We start from the raw sequence: 27543 nt of genomic DNA, 5'->3' as shown, positions 1-27543 counted from the left end.
GCCGAAAGGGAAAAGCCTGTTCTCTTTGCTCCTCTCTTTGCTGTGCCAGATCCCAACAATTGAGCTTCTCTCTGTCGTATCCCCAGGTTAAAGATTAGCTGCCGGCTCCTCTTAGGGTAGCCAAAGTCCCAGTCAGTTAACTATTTTTAGGATCAAAATAAGAATTATTTTGTTTTCTGTTACTTAATCTCTTCTTCCAAAACAAGCAAATGAGCAATGAAATGGGAAAAACCATCCTAAAAAAAAAAACAACACAGTTTTGCCCAGACCCCGCCGGCCAGCACTGTTGACATCGTCTTCTCGCCAGCCCCGTCCTGGCCAGTCCCCTCGGCAGCCGGGTTCTGTATTTGGGAGCCTGGCACATGTGCCTTTTTCGTTTGAAATAAAGTGATCACTCACCACTCTGGCCAAATGCAGCATAATTGATGGTGTGAGTGGATGGAGCAAATTTCCTGTCAGGAAAAAAAGGTTAAGCATGGACATATTGCAGCCAGGGTCTCTGATTCCAGGATAATGGCATTTGGACAAAAGTAGGGCCCGTCCTTTTTATAGCACTTTATGCCCCATTAGTATTACTGCAAGTCCCAGGACCTGCCTGTTCGGGCACTTAATCAAAAGCAATGGGTTGAAAATCATGTTCCAGCTCTCCTCATATTTGATTCATTCCTTCTAGATAGGAGAAGTAAAAAACACATTACTAGCATCCAAACAGCACATGCATTATGTGCTAAGCAGTTGAGAAGGCTATCATTGGGTTTTATCCCTTTGGGTACTTGGATGGACAAGTACTTTCCTATATTCATCCAGTCAGTGGGCTGAGGCAGCCATATTTCATTTTTTTTTTTCTTCTCCTGACAGACAATTCGTTAGTTTTCCACAGATCTCTCTTTTAAAGACACATTCATGTCACTTATTTTAATTGTAGGCTTCAGGCAGCGAAGCCCAGAATGTGCGATCTCACACACACACACACACACACACACACACAAATGGAAACCCACTACTTGGATGTAGCTCCTCCGAGAGCCAAATCTAATAATAGGAGAGGAACATTTCTTAGGGGAAGAATTAATTTATACACTTAATTACTCGGGATCCACTTCAAGCTCTCTGCCTTAACGCTCTTCCTTTTGGAGAGAGTTTTTAACTAAACACCGAGTGCTCCGACAGACCCTGAGGAGAGCCTGCCTGGTTTGGAGGGAGGGGCCTGGCCTCTCCCCAGCCCTGCCCTCCCGCCCACTCCTCCACCCTCAGCGGGGAGATGGGGGCTTCAGCCCTGGATCTGGGGCCCGAGAATGTTAATAGTGATTGGGATCTGGGTGAGAGAAGCTCCGGCTTGGTGAACTGTCTCTCGCTCCCACGCCCTCTGGGGTTTCCAAGTGGAGCTCCTGCTGGATGGTGCAGCCCTAACATAACCACGGAAAATGAAATGATTTCTTCCATCTGTTCTAAATGGGGATAATGGCCAGGCCCCTGTTCATTCAGGAAGCCCCTGTCTGAGGAATGGGCATTTTTTTCATTTTGGAGAATTTGTTCTATTTGGCAATATCTTGACAAAGACTGGAGGAAGGACAGTCAATTGCAAAACGGCACAGTATTGGGGAGAGTGTTACCTCTGCTGGATCCAGGAGGCAGAATAGTTATCATCTGCTTCTGATGCCATCAAACAAAATGGATTGGACAAAGGGGTACCATGGAGCCAAACGGGCCAGGGAGGCTGCCCCTGCCAGACCCGTGCGTCAGTTTAACAGACTGGGGACCTGGACACCAGGGTTCCCAAAGTGAGTTCCAACCGGGTACAGAGGGAACAACTCCCTGTTCCCTGAAGAGATGTCGATGCAGGCTGCCGTTGTCCACACGGGGGGAGGGGGGGGGTTTGAAAATGTGGGCAAATGGAATAGAGACTCAGGGAGAGGGGAAGGAGCATGTGACCCATGGGCCCTGACTCTGAATGGGGACCTGTTTAGCCTCCTGGTGTCCGGTCATCCCTCCGCTGCGTTAGCACGTGGGGGGCAGCCAGTGTTTACTGCACCTGAATGCACACCTGATACCTCGCAGGAGTGAAACAGAACACAAAATGAACATGTCATCACATTAAGATGAATTCAGGTTCGATCTTTTAGTGTCGTCATAGAATATTTTGCTTAAATTACGAAATCATGTTGAAAAATATTTTTTTTTTTGTTTAGGGACTTATATCCCATTATGTATCAATATAAACTCTATATGCTACAGAGATAATTATTTTCAAACCTTGAGAAAATCTGGAAGAAAATTAAATTGACCATTTATCAAGCCTCAGGAGAGAGGGATGAAAATGATTTTTCTAAGCTTAGAAGCAATATAGAAACCCTCAGAGGAAAAGAGTGACAGATTTGACTATACGGAAGAACAAAACATTTCTGTATGTTGGGAAAAAAAAAGGCAACCAAGAGATTGGGAAAATATTAATAGCTACTATGACAAAGGGTTAATATTATTATTTAAAATAGTCATATTAATTTATAAGAGAATGTCAAGTCCCTATATAAGCTAAGAACATAAACATAATTCACAGAGTAGAAAATACAACCAGTAAACAGAAATTATAGAAAAATATTCCACTTCGCTAGAAACCAAATCAATGCAAATTTTTAAAAAGATTTTATGTATTTAAAAAAACCTTTTTAGATGAAAATACCTAATATTGACAGCAGTGTCCTGAAACCGTTTCCGTTGTGTATTCCTGGTGGTCTTGTAAATAGACAAAACCCTTTCAGAAAGCAATCCAAAGTCATAAAAATGTTTATACCCTTTGACCCAAGAATCCCACTTCTGAGACTTTAGCCAGAGGAACTACTCCAAAAGATGAAAAAGCTAATGTGTAAAGGTCTTTATTGCAGTGTGGCTCATAACAACAAAAATTGAAACCAACCCAACACCAACAAGAGGTGCTGGTGTGACAGCCACTCAGTGGAATATTAGTCAATGTCAAATTGATGGCTATGTGGAAAAGGGCCCTCTTTACTATGAGATGAAAAAGTAGTATACAAAATTCAACATAAACTTGGATTTCCAGTGGAAAATGTGAACATATGAAAAAAGATAGAAATACATAAAAAATGCTTTAGATCACTATGCACCTACTAGAATGCGTAACATTTTTTAAAACAAACAAACAAACAACTGACCACATCATATACTGGTAAGTTTGTGAGCAACTGGAGCTCCCATGCATTGCTGGTGGTATGATGGTACTATAAAATGGTACAGCCACTTTGGAAAGCAGTTGTGCAGTATCTTATCAAGTTAAACATATACTTAGCATATGACATAGCAATCTCACTCCTGAGCATTTGGCCAAGAGAAATGAAAGAGAACATTCACATACATACCAAAAGACTGGATGTGAATGCTCATAGCAGCTTTATTCATAATTGCCCAAAAATAGAAACAACTCAAATGTTCATCAATTGGTGAATGGATAAACAAATTGTGGTACATCTATACAGTGGAATACTACTCGGTAAAAAGGAACCAACTACTGATATATGCACATAGATAGATCCCAAAAGCATTATGCTAAGTGAAAGAAGCCAGACATGAAAGGCTACATACCATATTATTCTATTATATGACATTCTGGAAAATGCAAGATTATAGGGACAGAGAACAGATCAGTGGTCATCAGAGTTTTGATGGTAGAGGGAGGAGATTGTTCCATCCTTTTTGATGGAATTGTTCTATGTCTTCATTATGGTGTTGGTTACATGACTATACACATTTGTCAAAATTCACAGAACTGTATTCCTCAGAAAAGGTGATTTTTTTCCTGTATGTAAATTAGATCTCAACTAACCTGTTCCCCACCCCCTACAAAAACTATCCATAGTTCTAGTAAAATAATAAGATTGTTATGGGTGATTCTTCTTTTTTTCCATTTCCCAGATTTTCTGACATAACTTTGCAAAAGAAAATATATATCTGTATGTTTACTGCTATCACACGGGAGAGAGAATCCATCAGTAGGGGCACATTTGTCTAAATAAGTATAATACTTCCACTCAAAGAGCCACTGACAAGAAGCAATTAATGTAAAAATCCTTTGCAAATTTTAAAATTTCCAGACCCAGGAGGTTGCTCTACCACTCTTTGGATTTTTAAAGAATATGTACTTTCTCCTGGCCTTACTCCAGCTCTCAAATCAGGTGACAAGTAGTGAAGGAACTATATATGTTTAGCTTAGAAAATGCAAGACTTGGAAGTGAAATTTATCCTGGAATTGCAAGGTTGGCTCAACATATGAAAATCTATCAATGTAATATACCATATTGATAAAATAAAAGACAAAACACACATGATCATCTCAATAGATACAGAAAATGCATTTGGCAAAAATATAACATTCTTTCATGATAAAAACACTCAACAAACTAAGAATAGAAGGGAACTTCCTCAACCAGATAAGGGACATCTACAAAAAGCTCACTGTTGGCATCATACTTCCTGGTAAAAGACTGAAAGCTTTCCCTCTAAGCTCAGGAATACGATGAAAATGCCCACTCTCACCAACTCTATTGTACATTATACTGGAGGTTCTAGCCAGGACGACTAAGCAAGAAAAAGAAAAAAAGTCATTAGATTGGGAAGAAAGAACTAAAACTCTATTGGCAGATGTCATGATTTTATACACAGACAATCCTGAGGAATCTACAAAAAAAAAACAAAAAAAAAACTATGAGAACTAATAAATGAGTTCAGCAAAGTTGAAGGATACAAAATCAATATACAAAAATCAATTATATATTACTTCTGTATACTGGCAATGAACAATCCAAAAATGATACTAAAAAAACTATTCCATTTATAGTAGCATCAAAAAATAAAATACTTAGGGATAAATTTAGCAAAAGAAGTACAAGACAAATGCAAAAAATTAAAGAAGACCTAAATCAATGGAAAGATCCCATATTCATGAATTAGGAGAGTTAATATTAAGATGTCAGTATTTCCCAAATTGAGCTACAGGCGCAGCACAATCTCTATCAAAATACCAGTTGCTATTTTGTGTAGAAAGTGACAAGCTAATCCTAAAATTTACGTGGAAATGTAAGGTACACCGAATAACCAAAACATTCATGAAAAAGAAAAATAAAGTTGGAGAACTCACACTTTCCAATTTTAAAACATATTACAAGCTATAATAATCAGGACTGTGATACTAGCATAATAATATACATATATCTACATCCATATCAAATGAATAACATTGAAAGTCTAGAAATAAACTCTTACATTTATGGTCAATTGATTTTCAATAAGAGTGACAAGACAATTCAATGGGGAAGGAATCGTCTTTTCAACAAATGATACAGGGACAATTGGATACCCATAAGCAAAAGAATGAAATTAGACATCTACCTCACATTGTATACAAAAATCAACTCAGAACAGATCAAACACATTTAAGAGCTAAAACTATAAAACTCATAGAAGAAAACAGGTATAAATCTTCAAGACCATGGATTAGTCAATGGTTTCTTAGATATAAACTCCAAAAACACACCAATAAAAGAAAAAATAGATAAGGTAGACTTCACCAAAATAGGAAACTTTTGTGTTTCAAAGGACATCATCATGAATGTGAAAAAACAACCTACCGAATGGGAGAAAAAGCTTACAGATTATATATCTGATAAGGAATTTGATTCCAGAAAATATAAAGAACTCTTACAACTCAACAATAAAAGTACAAATAATCCAATTTCAAAATGGGCAAGAAAGATTTGAATATTTGAATAAACACTTCTCCAAATAAGGTATATAAATGGTGAATAAACATATGACAAGATTATCATTATCATTAGTCATTAGGGAAATGCAAGCCAAAACTACAATGAGGTACAACTTCACACACTAGGATGGCTATAAGTAAAAAAAAAAAAAAAAAGGACAATAGCACGTAGTGGTGAAAATGTGGAAACATTGGAATCCTCATTTGCTGGTGGGAATGTAAAATAGTGCAGCCACTTTGGAAAAGTTAGGCAGATCTTTGAAGGTTAAACATAGAGTTACCATGTGATCCAGGAATTCTACTCTGGCCAAACTGAGAACTTATGTTCATACCAAAACTTGTGCCCAAATGTTCATAGCAGCATTACTCATAACAGCCCCAAATTAGAAACAATCCAGATGTCTATTAATTGATGAGTGGGTTTATAAAATTTGGTATATGCATACAAAGGAATACTATTTGGCAATAAAAAAGGAACATAGTACTGATACATGCTACAACATGGAGGAACCTTGAAAACATTACACAAAGTGAAAGAAGCTGCTCACAAAAGACAATATATTGCATGATTACATTTATATGAAATATTCAGAACAGGTAAATCCATGGAGACAGAAAGTATTGATAAATTGGTGGTTGGCAGGGGATGGGTAGAGTGTGGCATAAGGAATGGGTACAGGGTTTCTTTCTGGAGTGATGAAAATGTTCTGGAATCAGGTAATGGTGATAGTTGCACAACTTTGTGAATATACTAAAAACCAATGAATTCTATATTTTAAAGGGGTTATTTTTTAAATATGTGAATTATTATATCAATGAAAACAAAAAGGATGAAAATAAAAGACTTGGGAAACAAACTGGAGTGGTTTGGGGGCAGTATACGTAAAGATCTGACAGCAGTGTTACTAAAGGCTCCGCATCAGCTGCAGTTTTCCAGCCTTCAGACTGTCCTGGGAAAAACAGGGGGGTCATGAGGTGGTCCGCATGTAGGGCACCATTGGTTGTCTATCCTGGTTTGGTGGGTTTAGACTCACATTCTCTATATTTTTGTCACTCACAGGCACACACCACTGGCTGTGCCCATATTGCAAATATTTGGGTATACATTTTTTCTCCTTAATTGTAAAGTCTTTAAGTGAAAGGACTAGTCCCCAATGTGTCAATATAGTCACTTGGACATGGTGGATGTCTCTAAATGTGAGGTGATGAAAATCATGAAGTAGCAATTTCTATTTGGTGCATCCTCCTTCCACTGTGCCTTCTCAGGGGTTGTTTGAGGTTCTTGACATGTCTCTGGTGTCCTGAAGTTCCTGGATGTGAGGTGACACTGTGGTGGGGGGAGCAGGGGACTCAGTTTAAGCCATCATGTTCCCCTCCATAGCATAGTGCCTCCTTACTTTGGATGACTCCATGCCACATCATATCAAAGATTACAAATGAACTCATTTGTACACGAATACATGAAATCCCATTTATATTTAACCATCTGAGTTGAGTTGTGGTTGCACTGTTGGCAAAACAATACACTTTGCATACATTTGATTAAAGTTTAATTAATTTTGATTTTGCAATTTCTTATTTTAGAGCCATTTTTTTTTCCAGGTTGCAAAAATAATTTTACAGGCTCTTGCAAAGCACTCTGATCCAAAGCTCCATGTTGCCCAAGGCAGTACATTGGATGAGAGACCCTGCTTTGCAGGCTCTGTCAGGGAACAGATGGGGAGGCATTCTGGGGAACATAGAGTCCCTCCTAGCCCCTAAAATTTTTTTCTAAGGCAGCTTGCTTACTTTGCACATGGTTTGAGTGGGCCTGTCTCTTTAAGTGATAAGCAGCCTCTTGGCCCAGCAGTCCCAGGGCCCGATGCTGCCCAGCAGTGGCACAGAAGTGGGCCACACAGGTGTTGACAAAGATTAGGGGAGATCGATGAACACAGACGCAGATTCATTCCCAACTGCTGAACTAATCAGTTGGTTTTCACAAGCACTTTATTCCCCCGTCATATCAGCCACAAATACCTGCTTTAACGCTTGGGATCAGCCCTGCGCCAGCCAAATTGATTATATTATTTGGTTTGCTTTAGGAGGAGAAATGGAAAAGACCTTTGCCATCCCCTATATGAAAAAAAAAAAAAAAGCTAAAGGAAAAACAAGTAAAATAACAACCGTTGCAGGTTCCGAAGAGTAGAAGAGCCTGCCCGCTGGGTTCAGATAATACTTTAGAGAAATTAAATGACTATATCAACTGAATCTCGGTCTCCAACCCATTGGTCCACGATACCAAGAGTCCTGGAGAGAAGAAAAGGGTCTTGCTAGACCTCAGGTAGTGGCTTTGATTAGAAAGAGAGGGGAGACTAGAAAGATACCCAGACTCCAAGGGGAGAGTATCAGAACACAAACATCCTGGGAGGAATCACTCCAGACTGTAATACAAGGCTTTCCAGTGGGCAGTAGGGGTGGCTCCATGAAGGAACTGGTCCATTTAGAGACATGGGGGCACATTAGCTGGTGTTGGGGGCTGTGACGAGGGTATTCCTTCCTTAGGAACTTACAAGACAGTACCCATTTATCATATAACCACCCAGCTGGAAGGGACCAGGGAAAACAATGGGTTTGGTCTCTTCTATTTATATAAAGGGGAAACTAAGGCTCAGAAGGGGTAGAGACTTAGGCCACATGGCTAAGTACCAACAAAGCCAGGACTAGAACTAGCTCTCTGTGCGATACTGTCCAGGGCTCTTGCCAAGTGGTCATTCGTGATTCAGGGCCAGTGTGACTCCACAAGGCCATGTCAGCCCCTACAGCCCAATGAAGCTGTAGAGGAGAGTGAGCCCATCTGTCCCTTCTCACTTGGAGTAACTCTCTGGTCCTAGGTTGTCATTCATTGATTGTAGCCCCCTGGAGGACCCCTGGGAAGGGAGGAGCAAGCATGTGAACTAAAACCCCAAAGTGTTAACACTAGAGGCTTGTCTGCTCAGGCCCTGCTAAGGAGCTGGCAGGTTCAGCGCACACTATCCCAAAACATGGCATCTTGGCATTTGAGAAAACAGCAGAGGTGGGAACGTCTCTCTGACCTCTTCCTGCCCTTCACCCCTAAAGAATAAAAGAATTCTCTGACCTTCCTCCAAAGTAGGTCAAAATACCTTCATGTGAGAGAGAACCTCCCTATACCTGAAGGAAAGAACTGTTCTCATCTCTGATGACACAGGGACACAGAGAAGAATCTGAACAAACCAGCCTTGCTAAGCTCCCCCCTAGTTTATTACACTGAGATCATCCCCCATTGTCCAATTGTACTTCTACACGACTGTTCCCTCTTCATCACATCTACATACGGTCACATACATGCTGCATAGTGACATTTTGGTCAATGACCGCACATATATGATGGTAGTCCCATAAGATTATAATGAAGCTGCCCAATATAGGTGTACCATTTTTTATCTTTTAAACTGTATTTTTACTGTACATTTTCTGTTTAGATATATCTATGACACACACTTACCATTGTGTTACAATCGCCTACAGTATTCAGTACAGTAACATGCTATACAGGTTTGTAGTCTACCAGCAAAAGCCCATACCATACAGCCTAGGTATGCAGTAGGCTATACCATCTAGGTTTACGTACATACACTCTATGATGTTCTCACAATGGTGAAATTTCTCAGAACATATTCCTGTCCTTAAGTGACACATGACTATAAAAATACACAAGTTTCCCTGTTTCTTTGGGTCTTCCTTTCTGAAGGCTCTCATGTCATGTAAAATTTACACTAAATAAATTTGTATGCTTTTCTTTTATTAATCTGTGTTTTGTTGTAGGGGTCTGAACCTAGTGATGGGTGAACAGAAGATATCATATTTTTTTCTCCCCTACAGAGCCCACAAAGGCCTGTGGGAAAGGGGCAGGTGTCCCAGGGCAGGCAAGCTGGAGTGAGGCACCAAGGCAGAGTGGGTAATGGGCTGTCCTGGTGGCTCACCTGGGATCCTCACGAGCTGGCCCCGCCCCTCTAAGGCTCATTCGAAAAGCAGCAGGAATCCTGGGGTCCCCTCCTGGCTTCAGACCAGTCATCCCTCCCCGATCTCAATACAAAACATTACTATCCACCCCGTGGTTCACATCGAAGACCTAGAGGTTGTCCTTGACTCTTCAATTTCCCTCAGCCCCGATTCCAGCCCATCAGTAAAGGCCTGTTGGTCCTAAGTCAACGCTCATCTAGTATTAGTCTACTTCTGTCAGCTTCTGCCCCTACCGCCCTAGGCCAGTCCACTGTCATCTCTCACCTGAGCCACTGTGATACCCTCCAGACTGGGCTTCCTGCTTCCTCTCTTGCGCCCTCCAATCCATTCTCCCCACAACTGCAAATGGGATCAAGTCAGCTGTCTGCTTAACAACACCCCGACCCCCACCGACATGCGATCCCATAGCCCTTAGAATAAAATCCACACTCCTTTGTTTAGTTTTCAGTGGGCTACCTGAACCAGCCCCTTTATCCATCTTTGACCTTGTCTTTCTTTCACTTGGGCTGAGCCATTTCTGATGTGAGCTTTGTATTGGTTGTTTCCTTACACCTTTGTATGGTGGGCCTTTGCTTTAGTGTCACATTCTCTGAGATGCCTTCCCTGGCCACCAAACTGAAATTGTCTTTTGCATCTTCCTAAGTCTTTGCATATCACTTCTCATTGCCTTGCATTTCTGATGCTTATTCATCTATTCACTTATTGTCTCTAGCCCCCATTACTAGAATATAAGCTCCCAGAAGGCAGGAACCTTGTCTGTTTAATTTACTGTCCTATCCCTAGTGTCTAGATTAGCATCTGGCAAATGGAAGGTGGGTGCATGGTACATATTTGTTGAATGAATAAATTAATGCGTGATAATTTCTGGGAGTGGAGTTTGGAAATCTCTATTTAAAATACGTTCAGCAACTAAGACCAAGGACTACTATGCAAGAGATCTAGTGTATTTGCCAGGTAGGATGAAGCAAGAATTTCCATTTCTAAAGATTGTGGAGGGCAATGCTTACCCTAAATGAATAAATCTCTATTAGTAGAATGCCAAGTCCTGTGACTTATATTTAAAAGGCATGGGTCTAGGGCTCCTTGCCTACGTATTCTCGTAGCACAGAAGACCATTGTCTTTGTTGCCCCATGTTGCTGGCCCTGCCTTTAGCTCAACAGCTGGGAGATAAAGTGCCTTCTGTCCTCCTCGAAAGGAATCAATAGTAAGAATGAGTACTTGGCTCTCTCCAAAAGGTCAGCTTGACACCTGATTTCTCAGGCTACTCTCTTGATCCCTCCTCCCCATTAATGGGGTAGCCTTCTTTTGCCTGGCAGACAACTTTCTAAGAATAAATCTGTAATCCGATTCAGAGAAATATTATGGGGATTAAGATGGTATCTCAGGGCTCATTTGGTTTGGCCCCTTGAAGGATGGGACATGGGTCCAGAGCAAAGGGCAGTGTGTGCCCTGCACATGTGAGGGCAGGTAAAGAAGAGAGGTGTAGGCAGAGGTGTAGTAAGCAGTAAGAGGCTCCACAAATGGGAAGGATTCTTTCTGCACGTACACACAAAGCTGTATATGTAGCCCGTGTGTCTAGCTGTGGGTGTGCAGAGGCAAGAGCAAATAAATGTTGGTGCGTGTGTTCACATGTGTGATACACACATAAGTGCATTTGCATGTGTGCTAGACAATGCTTTGCCCTAGTCAATAACCAAGGAATCATGTGACTGACTCTAAGCAGTCACTTAGTTTTCCTCATCTGTAACCTGGGACTACGAACCAAGCCCCATGCATTTCACATTTGTTGCTGGGATTAAATGAGGGCATGCAAGGAACATTCTTTTTACCGGAAAGCTCCCAACATAGCAGTACTTAGGTCGCAAACATGTAACCTGGGCCCACTCACGTGCCTGTAGCTGCACTGAGGCCCCGCCCCGCCCCTCAGCCTTTCAGCACAGGCATGCCCGTCTTTAGGAAAACCTGATATACAAAACCAGACATCCGGAGCACAGGCAAGACAATTAACCTACGGGTGAGGTTACCAAGGGCGGGCTGGGATCCAGTGGTTTGGAAAACATCTGGGCCCCCTGGTCCAGCGCTCCACCCCCATCCCGTACCTCCCACCCTTCTCCAAGCCGTGGGGAGGAGGCAGATTACCGGTTTTTTTTTTTTTTTTTTTTTTTTTTTAAATGAATAGGACGGGCTGTGGGCGCCTGGCAGGCCCCATCTGTCCGCTGCTCCAACTCAATTTGATTCCCATTCACCCGCCTTTGTTTGCCTCCCTTTTTTGATCAGCAATATGGTGGGGGGTGGGAGTGCAAAGGCTTAATGTTCTCGACGGCTCAGCGGAGCCCCGAGCCCCTCTTGGCCCCCCACCCCCGCGGCAGCCCAGGCCTCTTCCTGGAGGTGAGTGTCCTCGGGGCGCGCCCGGCTCCCCGCTGCGCAGAGCCCAGGCTCTCGGTCCCCGTGGGTGGCGGCGCAGGCGGAGGTGAAGGCGCCTGTTTTGCAGGTCATATGGCTTGGATGGTTGCTAATGCCGGAGTGGGGTCAAAATCCACCTGCCGGTGTGGGGTGCCTCTCTACCGCGGGGGGTGGGGGAGGTGAGCTGGGAGCCCACGGGCTTCTGAGTGGGTGGGAGCTACAAATCCGGAAGTGGCCCCTCCACAAGCGATTTCACTCCCTTTTAAATAGCAAAGATAATAGTGCAGCCACAGTTCACAAACATTCCCTCATAATGACACAGACATAGTGCCAAGACCATTTTGGTGTTTGCCTATAACCTTTGGTGGCCAGTTTTTTGGGTGCTTTTTTTTTCTTTTGTAAATTGCTATCCCGAGTGAAAAGGGCTCTAGGGAACTTCCGAGCTGAAGGGGCTTGACAGAGTGTCACTGGCCCATTTTACAGAAGGCATGACCTAAGAGGAAAGAGCCCAGGCCACTGGACTCCTGGCTCAATGCTGGCATTGCAGCTTCGGTCAAGGTTATGGGAGAATGAGGGGCTCAAACAGCTGCTCTCCAAGGACTCTAGTAGTCTGCCAAGGTTTAGAGGCACAGGTGTGGGCTCAGCAGGAAAGCAATAGCTCCCAGCATCCTCTGGGGAGCTGCTGAGAAATAAAATCAAATAACAGCAGTAAAGATTAGTCCAGAGGTCGCTACTGTGTGGGCCAGGCCAGTTAGAGGAAAGATGCAGGTTAAGATTTTCTTGGTCTGGTAACAGGGCTCTGTGCCTGGCATTTTGGGCAGTGCCCCCTGCAGGGGGCACTAGAATGTGACTTCGCACCTCGCTTGGCATGCAGCTTTACATGGGTGACAGTTGGCATGGGCTGCAGCCGTTTAGGCTGCCTGGTTATCCAACAGCTACATCCCAGCAACCTCATCTTCAAGGAGTTCATATCCTCAAAAAAAAAAAAAAAAAAAGTAAGACCTCAAAAAAAAAAAAAAAAAAAGTAACTATAGGAGGTAGACAGTTTGGGGGCCATAACAGGTACAGGTAATGGGCCATGGAAAGAGGAGGGATTACTTCCAGCTGATGGTGGCAGGGAAAGTTTGAGGGAGAAGGAGGCCTCTGAGTGGGGAGGTGGAACAGATGGGGGCCCTGGGGAAGGAAGAATGGTGATATGCTTTTGCAGAGAGGTCAGGCAGAGCAGAAGCTGGAACAAAGTCAAGTACATGGTGTGGACAGTAACTGGAAAAATGTACCTGAAGGTGGACCACAGCAGGTGCCAAGAGGATGGCGTGGGTGACCTGGGATGAGGGACAGCACCAGAAGGAGCTGAGGTGCTCAACTGGGGGCCATGGAGTGCCAAGGTAAGGGATATAAGAATTGGCTGCAAGAAGGACAGGGGTACATTTGGTTATTCAGCATTATCAGGAGTCTGAAAGCGAAAATGTCTTTGCCTGTGAAGATAGCAATTTTCACATGTTTATGGATGTTTGAGATTGATAAATATACAAATGAATTTAAAGGCATTATCGCATTCTTAGGAGATTTGATCATTCTCAATTTTCTCAGTTGATGGATGCTACTCTCAAGTGGAGTCCTTGAAATTGACATGAAAAGGCGTTCTGCCCTGTGAAAGGGTCCCAAGCATTTCCTGAGAGTGTCCTCTGAGCTCTGCCTGTGCTGGAGGAGGCATGAGAGGGATGTTCACACCTCCAAGAGGTAAGACTCAAAAACACTAACAACAGAAAATGTCATGAAGCAAAGAATGACCAGGTGCCAAACCCAATGTAATCTGGGGGCCAAATGCATGCTACAGACAGTACTATAGAAATTCAGAGGAGAAATCTCTGTGGGTAGGTTGGCAGGATGGGGTTTATGGGCAAGACAGGATTTGATTAACCCTTAAAGGATGTGCAGTAATTAGAGAGGTAGACGAGTGAATGGCATATGTGCTTCTAGTTAATTATTTATTTGTGTTCATCTGCTTTTTTTAATTTTATGAAATTAAATGCAGAAAAAGACAGAGAATAACATAACAGAGACTGGTGTACCCACCACCCAGAAGTGACAGTTATTAATATTGTGTCAAATAAAAGACACAACATCATTGTGTTAAATAAAAGAAATGCAATAGTTTGAGTAGAATTGACATTCCCTTTTGTCTCTCCCCACTTCCTCTCCTGCCAATCCCTCTGTGTCCCATGACCAGGCCCCCACCATCATGAATTTGATGTGTGTCCGTCTAGTCCATTTTAAGTACTTTTACAAACATCCGTGTCTCTGGGAACAAATGCTAGTAGTGTTTATGTGTATTTTTAAATGAATATCAGTGGTATCATATTGAGCATATTGGTGTGCAAGGTTGTTTTAGTTTGTTTGTTTTGTACTGGCTTATGTGTTAGTAGAATTATGTTCTTTATACCTGTAATGTGGCACTGTCACACAAATACTGCACAGTTTTGTCTTGCAGTAATACATCTTCTTCCACAATATCCTCTTCTACAATACCTTCTATGACACCTTCTTCTACAATAGTAGAATATCTTCTATACCACTCCTTGCACACATGTACAAGAGTATAAGAGGGAATACTGAGTTCTAGGGAATGCATAATTTTAGACTTATGGTTATACTAACTTACATTATTTACCACAGTTTCAATCAGACTTTAAAAAAAAATTTCATGTGTTTGGAATGGATTATATTTTTGTTTCCATATACACCTCTGTTTACAAAGCACATTACATTAAAACAGCCTACTTTAATCAGAGCCACAAACATACGTTTCTGCTGAGCTGGCTTTAGTGTTGGAAATACAAACGCACTTTCATTTACTAATACTTAGAAGAAGAAGAATTTTAAATTGTTGACCTTGGAGAAGGGAGATAAATGAAAGGATAATTTTAGAATGGGAGACTTGTCCTTCTGAACTACGGATGGAATCTGTCACCTGGACTTTGGTTATTGTGAACATATGCATATCACAGACTAACTTATTTTTTGACTCTGGACCTTGGGATATATATATATCAAAAGTTTGCCAGTATCATCCTTATTGAATATCCATGTATCAGATACACACACATACATGCACACACACACACACACATGCTACACAAATGTGACATTCACTAATAGGTAGGAGTATGGGCAGAGCAACTCAGCAAGACCGACGATAGCTCAGTTTTTAGGGGCATAATACATGCAGATAATATAATAGTTATCGGGCCAGCTTATGCTTTTGTGAGTTTGGTGATTTGTTAATGTTATCCTCTGATCCATTTATCATCACATCAGAGTCCTACTACTGAAATTCCCTCTCTGTGTTAGAACTTTCATCACAGAAGAAGGAAGATATTAAACTGTTACTGTCCAGGTATAAATTCACTTGCTATTTCTCTATAAGAAAGATAGTTTCCATAAAATGGGACATGGGGTAATTTTTTGAGCTGGGCAGTGTGCAAGAGAGAGCAGGTGGGAGGTAGCTCCAGCACTGGGTGGTCCAGAGGTGGGTAGGCATAGACATTGCAGGAGGCTCTGAGGTAGGAATGCCCGGAGTGAAGACAATTGTCACCTGGAGCTTGCAGCAAAGGGCAGTACTTGGAGGAACAGGAGATGCTGAACTGCACCCCTCCCCCTCCAAACCTAAAGGGCTTTCCCCTACAGGGACGAGAGTAGACCACCACTCCACGTAACACTGATGGATGAGCCCTGAGTTCCTTCTCCTAAGTGAAAGAAAAAAATATCCAGGCATAGTTGAGATCTCCACTACCCACAGTTCTCTGTGGTGTGCACATAATTTTAAAACAATTAAAACAGCTGGGTGGAAACTTGAATAGCAGTAGAGGGCATGGAAGCGGTGAGATTGTTATTTAAGTTTGTGAATCATCCATCCTGTCAGAGGGAAGTCCTGCCTGAAATCAGACTTCCTGGCATCGGAGGCATGTTCTTGCCTTTCAAAGTGTTTCCACATCCATTATCTCAGTGGAGCCTTACGACACCCGGGTGAGGTGAGTTGGAAAGATATTGAGGCCCCATATGGCAGAGGTTAAGTGACTTTGCTGAGGTCATATATTTTAGCAGCAGGGCCAGCCTGGAGCCTGGGCCTCTGGACTAGGACATCAGGATGCCACCATCACCCCGAACCCCCCCCCACCACCACCACCACATAATTTGATTTGGTAGCGTTTTTTTCACGAGGTACTCTCCAACTGGATGGCAAGTCCTTGAGGGCAAGGATTGTTTTTTACACCTCTATGAATCCTCCAATTTTTAAAAAAAATTAGTTACTTTTCTAGTTGAGCTCTTTCCTTCTCTTCCAGGGTTGCCAGGGCTCTTGTGAACTTCCAAACCCCTTCTGTCGGGGGTGAAGGACAGGTTAGAGTCAAAGGGGTTTTACTCTGCAAAGCTTCCTACTGGCCACCCATCAGGCCAGTCGGGACCTGCTAAACTGGCCTGCAGACCATGTGTGCTGACACAGATATGAACAGTTTCCCTAACAGCTGTCACTGCCAGTCACTCTGCTGGGCGAGCTGCCCCAGAGGGTGGTCTGGCCCTCACCTTGCTGTCCCAGCACCATGGACAGGGTTTGAGGACTTGCTGCCAGCTTTCCCCGCCTCCCTCCCTCTTCTCCTCTTCAGCACCAGCCCCCAGGGTTCTTTCACGTGCTCCTCAGGCCCCCTGCCCTCTTCACTTCTGCTGCACACACCCTAGCCAGCCAAGGTTTACATTTGGTACCCAGAAATGAACATGAACTTAGAAAGCGCTAAGACAGAATGCAGCCAGCCAACCAGAAGCAGGGGCCAAACCAGTGGTTGGAGAAACAGACCAACCTCAAGAACCACTGGGAGATCAAGGCAGGGCAGGACTGAAGGGTGGGTGCTCTGGATGCCCAGAGAAGGCAAGGCCTGAGCGCCTGCCTGGAGGAGGAGGCCGTCCGGGAAATGGGCTCTGAAATTGGAGAGGACCCAGACAGCAGCAAGGGATGGGGAGGAGGCTGGCAGGCTCGCAGGGTGCCTCTCCTCGTTTCCTTTCTCAGGTTCCACGCCTGAAACACTCGAGACAGTCCTGGCAGGGTCTGGGGACAAGAGGCAGACCCTCTCCGCAGGCCGCGGTGCGCTCTCTTCTCCGTGAGTAGTTGCAGGCAACTCAGCCGGCAGAGATGAGAAATTCCGCGAAAGGCCGCTCTTTCTCTTTCCCTGCTCCTTCCCTTTTCTTTCAGAGGCCGGAAAGAGAGGGGAGACGGGGGCGGGAGGGGCACGGGGGCTTCCTGCAAAGCCCGGGCTGACTGGCTCAGAGAAGGATAAATGACTCCGGTCGCCGCGCCGCCGGTGTTACGCAACTTGTCTGTATTGGCTTGAGACCTCGGTGATCCCCCTCTAATTGAAATCACTTTCCCCTGACCTCGTCCGTAAGCCGGGAGCTTGCTGCTCTCCGCGCCGGCCGAGGGGCCGCGGAGGCCGGAGGAAATCCTGGCCGGGCCCCCGAGCCGCGCGCGCCGCATCCGTCTTCCCTGCCCCGTCCCTCCCGCGCCGGGGGGCGTCCGGCCGGGCCCCTCCCTCCGCAGGCGGACCGCGGGGTCACCGGCTGCTGGGGAAGCTCGCGGCGGGGCTGGCACTGCCCCCTAGGGAGCATTTTGGACACTTCTTAGGGGCCTGTCGATGGGCACTCCATTTGGGGGTGCGGGGGCGCGTTCTGTGGGGATAAGGCCGGGATGCTGGACGTCCTGCCATGAGCTGGACAAGCCCATCTTGCTGGGCACGACGCACCTGCCAGTCTGTAGAGACGAACAACCTGCTTACAAGGATCTGAGCCCACGCTGTATCACACATAAATCAAAGTATTTTGCACCGTTATAATATACTCTGATGTTCCCAAGAAAACAACTATCAAGTAAATCAAGGGAAAAGGAACTCTTTTTCCAGCAATCTCCTTGAGAGACGTTTACCATTTAGGCACGTTACACTACTTGGACGATGGCAGTATGACACGTCCCTACCTGTCAATCGATGGATCCATTGTGGGGGGTGGGAAGTAGCATCTTTTCCTCGTCTGTTGCAAGGTTCATGGCTGACCCTCCTACAAACATTAACGAGAGAAAAGCATAACAAATTTATTCAATCAAAATTTTATGTGACACGGGAGGCTTCAGAAATTAAGGCCCAAAGACCCAGGAAAACTGTATTTTTATGCTAAGGTTCAGTGAAAAATGGACAGTCCTGTAGAAATGTCACTGGACAAAAAGGGAGTCTGAACCCATGAACCCATGGTAATAAACTGGGGGACTCAGCAAGGCCTATTTGTTCAGATTCTTCTTGGCGTCTCTGTGCAGCTTTGCTTTCCTCTGGGTATGGGCTGGGCACCTGTCACATGCAGGTCTTGTGACCTACTTTGAGGGGAAGTAGTCGGAGAATTCTTTTACAGCCAGCTCTCACACAAAAAGGTGGGAGAAGATCAGAGAATGACTATCTTACATGAGCCATTTTCTCAATTGCCAAGGTGCTATATTTTGGGGTGTCATGTTCTGAGCCTCAACATTATCTATATCTATCCATCTATCTACATATATACACATATGCAAAAATATATACATACATGCATATATACACGTATATACACACCCGTGTGTGTGTCCTAAATTCAAACTTACTTATGAGTTGATGCTAAACTCACTGTCTTCTAGTGTAGATATACCTGAATCTACATACAGAAATGAACATTATTTTATTATAAATTGCTTTCATTTTATTTCTCCTGATAATTATATTAAGAAATTCATTGATTTTCTGAAAGAGATTTGAGGTCTTTTAGAGTTGAGAACCATTCCAGTTACCTTTCTAGGTCTCAGTGTCCTCAAGGGAAAAAGATGTTAAAAATAGCAAGAGTGTCAACCAAAATAATATTCATATAGCTCAGAATAAGATGCAACTGCTAAGAGAAATCTTGCCGACTACAGGAGGCCCAGATTCCCAGTGTGGAGGGAGACCAAGCCTGGGAGACAGGAGACCCCTTGTGTTGTGAGGGCGTGGCTCTGAGCCCAAGTTGGAGGACCTAGGATCACAGGCAGTCTTCCAAGTGTGTTGTATGCAATGCATGGAGATTTTTTCCTCTCTTTTAAAATTATCAAACATTTAAGAAAAAGAAGGGGAAAACCTTCCTTAAGCACTTATTGACCACCTACTATGTGCCAACACTGTCATCTACACTGCAGACCATGATCTTCTTTAATTCTTATTTCAACCCAGTGAGGTAGACATTAATGTTATTACACCTACTTTACAGATGAAGAAACTGGGGCTCATTTAGCAAGCCCGATCTGAACCAAATTTATTTGACTCCAAAGTCAGTATGACATACTGTTACTAAAAACTTGCCAGTGGGCTTGTTTTTATTTTTACAGATTACTGGATTAATTAAGGTCTTCGTCTTAGTCAGCAAGTTTAGTCTATGATACTTGTCTGAGCCTAACTCCTAGATGTTCAAGGAAACACAGATGGAAATTCAAATATAGAATTGAACCAATATGAAGACATTTATATGATTTTGAAAGAGATAAAATGATATCCGTACAAGTTGAAACCATACCACATTCTTGGATGGGAAGAGTTATATCATAAAAATTTCAATTCTCTCCCAAATTACTACATAAAGTAATGAAATTCCAATTGAAATTCAAATGGGTTTTTATTGTATGAAATTATCTAAAAATTGATATGAAAAAATAAATGTCTGAGAAGGGCCAAGAAAAATTTTTAAAGAGTAGTTCGGGAAGGGTAACTTGATTTTGCCAGATATAAAAATATAATATATAAGGCATGGGACTAACATAGGAATAGAAAAAGAAAAACCCAGCAACAAATCCCAGCAAAAAGAAAGTCTATATAACAAATGGTACTGATAATGTGTTTAGAAGAAAACAGAGTTGGATTCCCTGGCTCACATCATATTTAGAAAAATTCACCTGGATTAAAAGTTTAAATGTAAAATAAATAAATAAGTCAGCTTATTACAAGAAAATTCTTAAATACACACACATATAATGAAATTCATAGATAGATAGATAGATCTCCCAAGAGTCATGGTTGAAGGAAAGAAAAAATTTTTACCAAGTCAGAAAACTTAGAAGCTATAAAGAAAAAGATAGGCATATTCAGCTATGTAAAAGTTAATATATCAGTATGGTGAAGAATGTCATAAACAAAGGCAAATAATAGCTCGGGGAACAAATTTTCAAAGAAGATGATTGAGAAAATGTTAATATCTGATCTACACCAAAAGTTCCTTGCAAATTAATATGAAAATATCAAATAATTAACAGGAAAATGGGCAAAAGATATAAAGAAACAGTTCAGAGAAGACCAAATTCAAATGTCAACAAACATATGAACAGATGAAAGACTTCTCTAGTAGTCAGATAAATACAAATGAAAGTAACAATGAGGTATCGTTTTCACTACAAAACTGGTAAAAATTAAAGAGTGATAACTCCCACCATTGGCAGAAATGTTGGGGAAAAGCCTTCTCTTACATATGGTTAGAGGAAATGTGAGTCATTGTATGTTTTTAGAAAGCAATTGGGAAATGGTTATCAAAACATGAGATACACACACTCTCCAACCTAGCAATCCCACTCCTGGGAATTTGTCCTTTAAAAAAAAATTCTAGTAATAATATGTTTGTTTAAGGTCAAGGAGGTTCATATCAGCATTGTTTGCAACTGCACAAATTTGGAAACAAAATTAATGCCAATCAATAGAAGAATAACTGAATAAATTGTGGGAGATTTATACCATGGAATATTGCACAGCTCTTGTATTGGATATTATTTCCTGTTGATTTTCAGGGACTATTATGATATATTTTTAAGTAAGGAAAGCAAAATGCAGAGATGGGTATATACCTGAGATCCATTTTGTAATGATGACCTTTTATAATATATAAACATTATTTATGTACATAAATGACTGTACAAGCCTGAAGAATATTATGGAAAGGTTCAACACAGATTCATATGAGTAAGCATGAGAGAGAAATGATGGGGGTGAGTGGTGGTGGGGGTGTGTGTATGTGTGTATGTATGTGTACAGGGAATCAGAAGGTTTAAAATAAAGATAAAACACAAAAGAATATTGACCTTGATAAAGTCAGTGTGAATGATACAAACCAATTTATGTAAAATTATATGGTGTGTATATAACCATACATGGAGAGAGAAGTATGAAATAGTATTCACAATATTAATGATCTGTTCATGAGTTGAATATTGTAGAGATGCCTATTCTCTCCAAATTAATCTGTAGATGCAATACAATTCTAGTACAAACCTCAGGAGGTCTGTGTGTCCAAACACATGCACATATGTGTGTGTGTGTGTAAATTGTTAAGCTAATTCTAAAATTTTTATAAAAATGAACAAGGCAAAAAATGGCTAAAACATTCTTAACAAAGAAAAACAAGATGCATAGAGGAAGGTGAGGAGGTGTCTTGCACTATCAAATATCAGACTAATTCTCTCCCTGGATGTGATGAAAAGAAAAAAAAAAGAAAAAGAGATAAAAATAAAAATAAGAAAAAAAATATATCAGACTAATGACTTATGAAGCTATGGAAACTAAGACAATACAGTATTGGGTGCAAAGAAAGGTGAACAGCCTGATAGAGTTAAATATAGTGTGACCACAAACAGGCGTACGCACAAATGGAAACTTTGTGACAAAGGTGAACTGCAAAGCAGCAGGAAAGTCCATCTTTTCAATAGGTGATATTATGTCTATTGGATATCTGAATGTAGAAAAATGAAACCTGACTCCTACCTCACACCATACACAAAAATGAATTCCAAGTGGATCACGGTTGTCAATGATAAAGGTAAATCAATAAAGCTTCTAGAAGATAATACAGGAGAATTTTTTCACAACCTTGGGCAGAGAAAGATTTCCTAAATCTGATACAAAACTCACTAATCATAAAGAAAAAAATTAATACATTGGGCAACATTAGAATTAAAAACTTCAGTTTATCAAAAGAAACCACCAAAATAAGAATTTACACCATATAAAAAGTAACAAAGAACTAATACCCTGAACTACAAATCATTAAGCACAGAACAACAACCCAATAGAAAAATGGCAACAACACTCTGATCTAATCACCTCTAAGGTCTCTTCCAAATCTGAAATTCTATGGCTCTATGTCTTAGTGATATGGAGCAGATTTGAGATTGTTAAAGCAGGTGCATTGGGCAACGCCAACCTCTATTCGACATCTACCATGTGACAAGTGCCAGAGTAGGCACCAGGGATATCCCAGTAAAAGGTTTCTACCCACAGAGAGTTTACATTTTAGAGTGGGAGACAGGCAACAAACAGATAAATGAATAAATACCAGGTTGAGAACCTGTCCTTATTCTAGCTAAGAGGGCAGGATAAGGACCACAAATTGTCCACTGGCATTGGCAGCAGGAAGGTCAAACTGGGGACCTAGACAAGAGTAGTTTTAGGGTGATGTGAGGACAGAAGCCAACCTGGGTGCACAGTAGAAAACACAGGAGATGAGGAAGTGGAGACGGTCCACACAGACAGTTCAGAATTTTTTCTGGAAAGGTGTGCAGAAACATCAGATGGTGGCTGGAGAAGGAGGCAAAGTTAAGAGAGTAGTTTTTGGGTTTTTTTTTTTGTTGTTGTTGTTGTTTGTTTTTTAAGGGACAAAACTAGACTATATTGGTGCACTGAGTATCCAGGAGAGGGACTACATGGATGATGAGCAGGAGACTACACAGAAGAGGCCTGAGCAGGAGACCAGGCACTGGATCCCGCACTGGAGTGGAGGGGTCAGCTTTAACGGGGAAGGGCAGCTCTGCCATGAAGATGGGAGGAAAGACAGAGAAGACGGTCTAGGTGTGGGTCAGACTGAAGATTTGGTGGAGGAAAGGTAAGGGAGTTCCTGTCAACTGCTTCTCTTTCCTCACTGAAGCAGGAGGTGAGGTTATCAACTCAGAAGTGATATGGGATATTTGAGGAGATTCATCTTGTACTTAAAAAGAAATAGAATTGCTGGGGAGTGTTGAGTGGAAGTTTGTAATCATAGAATCTCAGTACATACTGTAATAAACTTGGAGGCCACCAATTTCTCCTCTGAGAAATGGAGATAATAAGATGGAGGACTTCCTGGTACCCTATGATTCTGTGAGAAGCCCCTGGATCCTTTCTGGAAAATGCTTTGAGACTCATGATCTTATGATCCATGGTGCCAATAAGTCTTGTAGCTAAGAAAGAGCTTGGGGGACTGTCAGATCTAATCCAACTGGGCAAATGTCAGAGCAACCTCAGATTAGTTGTGTGGCATCTATCCACCCACCCATCCATCTATCCATGCATCCACCCATCCACCCATCCATGTATCCACCCATCCACCCATCCATGCATCCACCCATCCATCCACCCACCCAACCACTCATCTATCCATCCACGCATCCACCCAACCTCCCACCCATACTCACATCCATCCATCCACCCATCCACCCAGCTACCCACCCTTCCTTCCATCCACCCCATTCCATTCCATGGGCCTCTTCTCAATCATGCACTAGGTGCTAATATAACATCATTCTCATTATTTGATGATTATTTGTCAATTCAGCGAATAAATTTGTTCAACAAGTGTTTGTTGAGCATCAACTATTTTGAGTGTAGCCCTTTGCTGAGGATTGTGGAGAACATAAGAATGCAAAAGGAATTCTCTGTACTCTCAAGAAATGTGCAATGTAGATAGGAGGGCCATTCAGTGTCTCATTGTAATAATTTAGTGTGGAAAGCAAGTGCTAAATCACGGTGCAGAGGGCAGGAGCTCTGGGAGGGGGCTCTGAGGAGGAAATGCTGGGTGCACAAGCACAGCTCTGGCAGGGAGGCAGGGTTTGAGCCAGACCTGATCATCTCAGCTTTCATCTTCCGAGAAGGGGAAAAAAAAAAAAAAGACCCCAAACTTGAAGAAATAGTGTAGTATTAGAGTGCAATCATAAACATAAAACATTAACATGTAATTCCCTTATGCTTTTGAAAAATTACTTCATAAACGCAAAGTAAAATATTTTTCCCTTTTTATTACCTGACAATTACATATTAAGAATTTCTTTTTATGTTTAAAAACATATGCAAGCCGGGGAAGGCAGACGCCAAAATGTAATTGCTTTCCTTCTATAAGAATCAGATGTCATTTTCTTCCAACTCAACTCTGAAAAGAGATAGGAAAAAGCAAATTGTGGTATACATTAAATTTGGAAACATCTGATAGCTTTCCTCAATTAAACTATTTAAATGGAAAAAGATTGCTATACAGCTCTATCATATCCCACTGAATAAAACCTCAGCTGAGGCAAATTGGCAGTGGCAGGTACCAAATGCATCGGCAATAATGAGATTGGACAACCCAGTGGAGGTCATTGGTAATTGTTATTATATGCAATATTGCACTGTCAGAAAAAGAAAAAGCCACGTACTCAGTAGCAGGCAGAGCCAATGCTGGGGACCACATAGGTTGGGAGTGCTTGTGGCCCTCCCCTAACCAGGGTGACCCAGGGGTGCAGGAGAGCTGGAGCCCCTGAAATCCTGAGCCTACTCTTCATGACGGCTCTTTCGTGGCTGGCTGTGCACCGCAGCATGGGAGGGGCAAACCACAGCACATCCTAGCAGCGGTCCGGCTCACCAGCTGCCCAGAGCAAGGTCTCCGGGGCCGGCACTGAGGCACAGGATGGGTGAGGGGACAGGGAGAGGAGAGTGGAACACTGAGAAGGAAAGTGGGACAGAAGTGAAGACAAGGTTTGTGTATGTCTTGAGGTTTGCTCTGAGCTGACCCTGACTCAAGTTATTGAAAGTTCATTTTTTCCCCTTCCATCAATTTTCTAGATGTGGAAAACGAGAAAAAAGAATAATTGCTTGTTCTCCAGGGTTTCAGGTCTCCTTCCTGAAAGTTCTAAACTTGAGGAGAAGGGGCTGGAGTTGGTGTGGGTTGCCTGGGACCTAAGCAAGCCTGCCTGTCTGCTGTATACAGCATCTCCTGGCCTTGCTCTGGGACAGTCCAGATTAAGAAGAGAAAAATTAGTTCCTGCACAAGTGCTGTGCAGATGACAGCCATATGCCAACTGGTCTGGTGCAGTGATGGATACACAGCAATATACTTGACTACCCTTGAGCCAGTTACCAGACAGGCTCACATCTAGCACGCTGCAGCAGGCAGTGCGCCAGTGCCCATCGCCATTCAACCACGACGTCACTTTGAAACAGGATGTGACTATTTACATGGGCCAAGAGCCTCAAAATGACCGTGATGCTGCCCGAGGGCTCCCTCTCTACTGCCCAGGGGTTCTAGCATATTTGAGAGCCGCGGTACCTTGTTAAAGAAGGAACAGGGGAAGACCACACATGGCCCAGGCCGCTGGCACCATGAGGCGCCCTGCCTGCAGTTGGCGTAAATCCATCAGAATCAGCGCCAGGGTGTGTGTAATCGCCTCCTGCTCTCAAAGACATCTCGGAGAGTGTTCCTTGGTGCTGAGTAAGCATCTCAGTCAGTTCAGGCTGCTATAATGAAATAGCAGAGGCTGGGTGGCTTAAACAACAAACATTTATTTCTCACAGTTTTGGAGGCTAAAAGTCCAAGATCAAGGTGCCCATGGATTCGGTGTCTGGTGAGTGCTCCCTTCTTGGTTTACAGATGGCCCCTTTCTTTCTGTATCTCCACGTGGCAGAGAGAGACAGAGAGAGTTAGTTAGTTCTGGTCTGTCTTATAAGGGACCAATCCCATCACAGGGCTTCACCCTCATGACCTTATTTAAACCTAATCGCCCCCCAAGGCCCTACCCCCAAATACCATCACACTGTGGGTTAGGGCTTCAACATATGAATTTTGGGGAGACATAAACATTTAGTCTATAACACTGTCCTTCCCAAATTTGTCCAAAGAAAGCAACAGGTAGGTAAATAACCCTATTGGAACAAAACCTAAAAGCAGAAGGGAAGGTCAGGCATCCAACCTGGAGGAACACTCCTTTCTGAGCTGGTGAGATACTCTGCTGTCATCTGGTCCTGTATCCCACTCCAGGTGGAGACACCTCCAGGACAGGTCTTCTGAGATCTGGCTGTGCTAGGAAATTTCCTGGAGAGCTTTGTGCAAAATATATGGATTTCCAGGATCCACCCCTTGCCTCTTGGCTCAGATTTCTGGCGTGGAGCTCAGGGAGTTGTATTTTTAACAAATTTTCTGGAGAATTCTGAATCAGGTTCTCCACAGACAGGAGCTATATATGAGCAACACTGTATCCCTGACAGTCTTTGCTGCAAGAATTCCCCAAACAGGAAGCTCACACCTTATAAGGCAGCATGTTCTGTTGCAAGTCATGTTGAATTGCCATGAAGTTCTTTATGTTGAGTAATATCTGATCCTGTGCCAATTCTACCCAAAGTTTTAGCTCTTATCCACCTGATCAGGAAAGGATGTGTGTGTTTACTCACTCAGTTGTCTACATCTTCTTCCAATGACTACTCAGCAGCATATCTCGGCAGAAAAAAGTTCCCTTCCACTGAGCTGATGGCGCAGTGTTAAGAGTCTGGCTGTGCCCTGAGGCAGGCACTGCATTTGCGCACATTCATTTGGATGAAAAGGCTTCATTCATTCATTCTCATTGAGCACCTATTGCCTGCACTAAGAACCGGTGATACAGAGAAGAATCAGAGCACACATTTTGCCCTTGTGGACCTGGCAGCCCAGGAAGGAAGCCATGCACTCCTGTATCTCTTGTCCACCCACCCAAGGGATTTCGGTAAAGGACCAAGGAGGAAGGTTAGAGGTGGGGAGCTGATCAGGGGTGGTTTCCTGGAAGAGGTGGTATTTGAACTGGGTATGAGTTGGATGCAAAGAGACTGTGTTACAGGTAGGAAGCAGGTGACACAGGGGCATCTGTGGGAAGAGCAAGGAGCACAGCAGGTAGCACAGATGGCAAGAAAGGAGTGTTCTCACGCACTCAGGTTTAGTCATCTTGGTGAGGAAATAACTCCCTTCCTTTGACCTTAGCACCGAGTCCTAGGTATTAGGGCTGGAGAACTGCACCAGGTGCAGCATTTTATGCTTAAACAGGTACCACTACCTCAATTCTAAAGTCAGTTTAAGGCTGTTTAAGCCTAAAGGAGTCATTGCTGAGCTGTTCTGACTCAATGGGAAGATCCTACTTGATATCCAACCAGTGTGGAACCACAGGGCCCCTCCTCCAGACCAGGCCTGCGCACGGCCGTAAGTGCAAAACCTGAGCCTCGTGTCTCTTGTTGCCTGGGTCAGGCAG

This window comes from Eulemur rufifrons, chromosome 5, assembly GCF_041146395.1.
Source record: "Eulemur rufifrons isolate Redbay chromosome 5, OSU_ERuf_1, whole genome shotgun sequence".
Classification (NCBI taxonomy): Eukaryota; Metazoa; Chordata; class Mammalia; order Primates; family Lemuridae; genus Eulemur; species Eulemur rufifrons.
The sequence above is the reverse complement of the archived record's forward strand: the minus strand, read 5'-3'. Positions refer to the sequence as shown.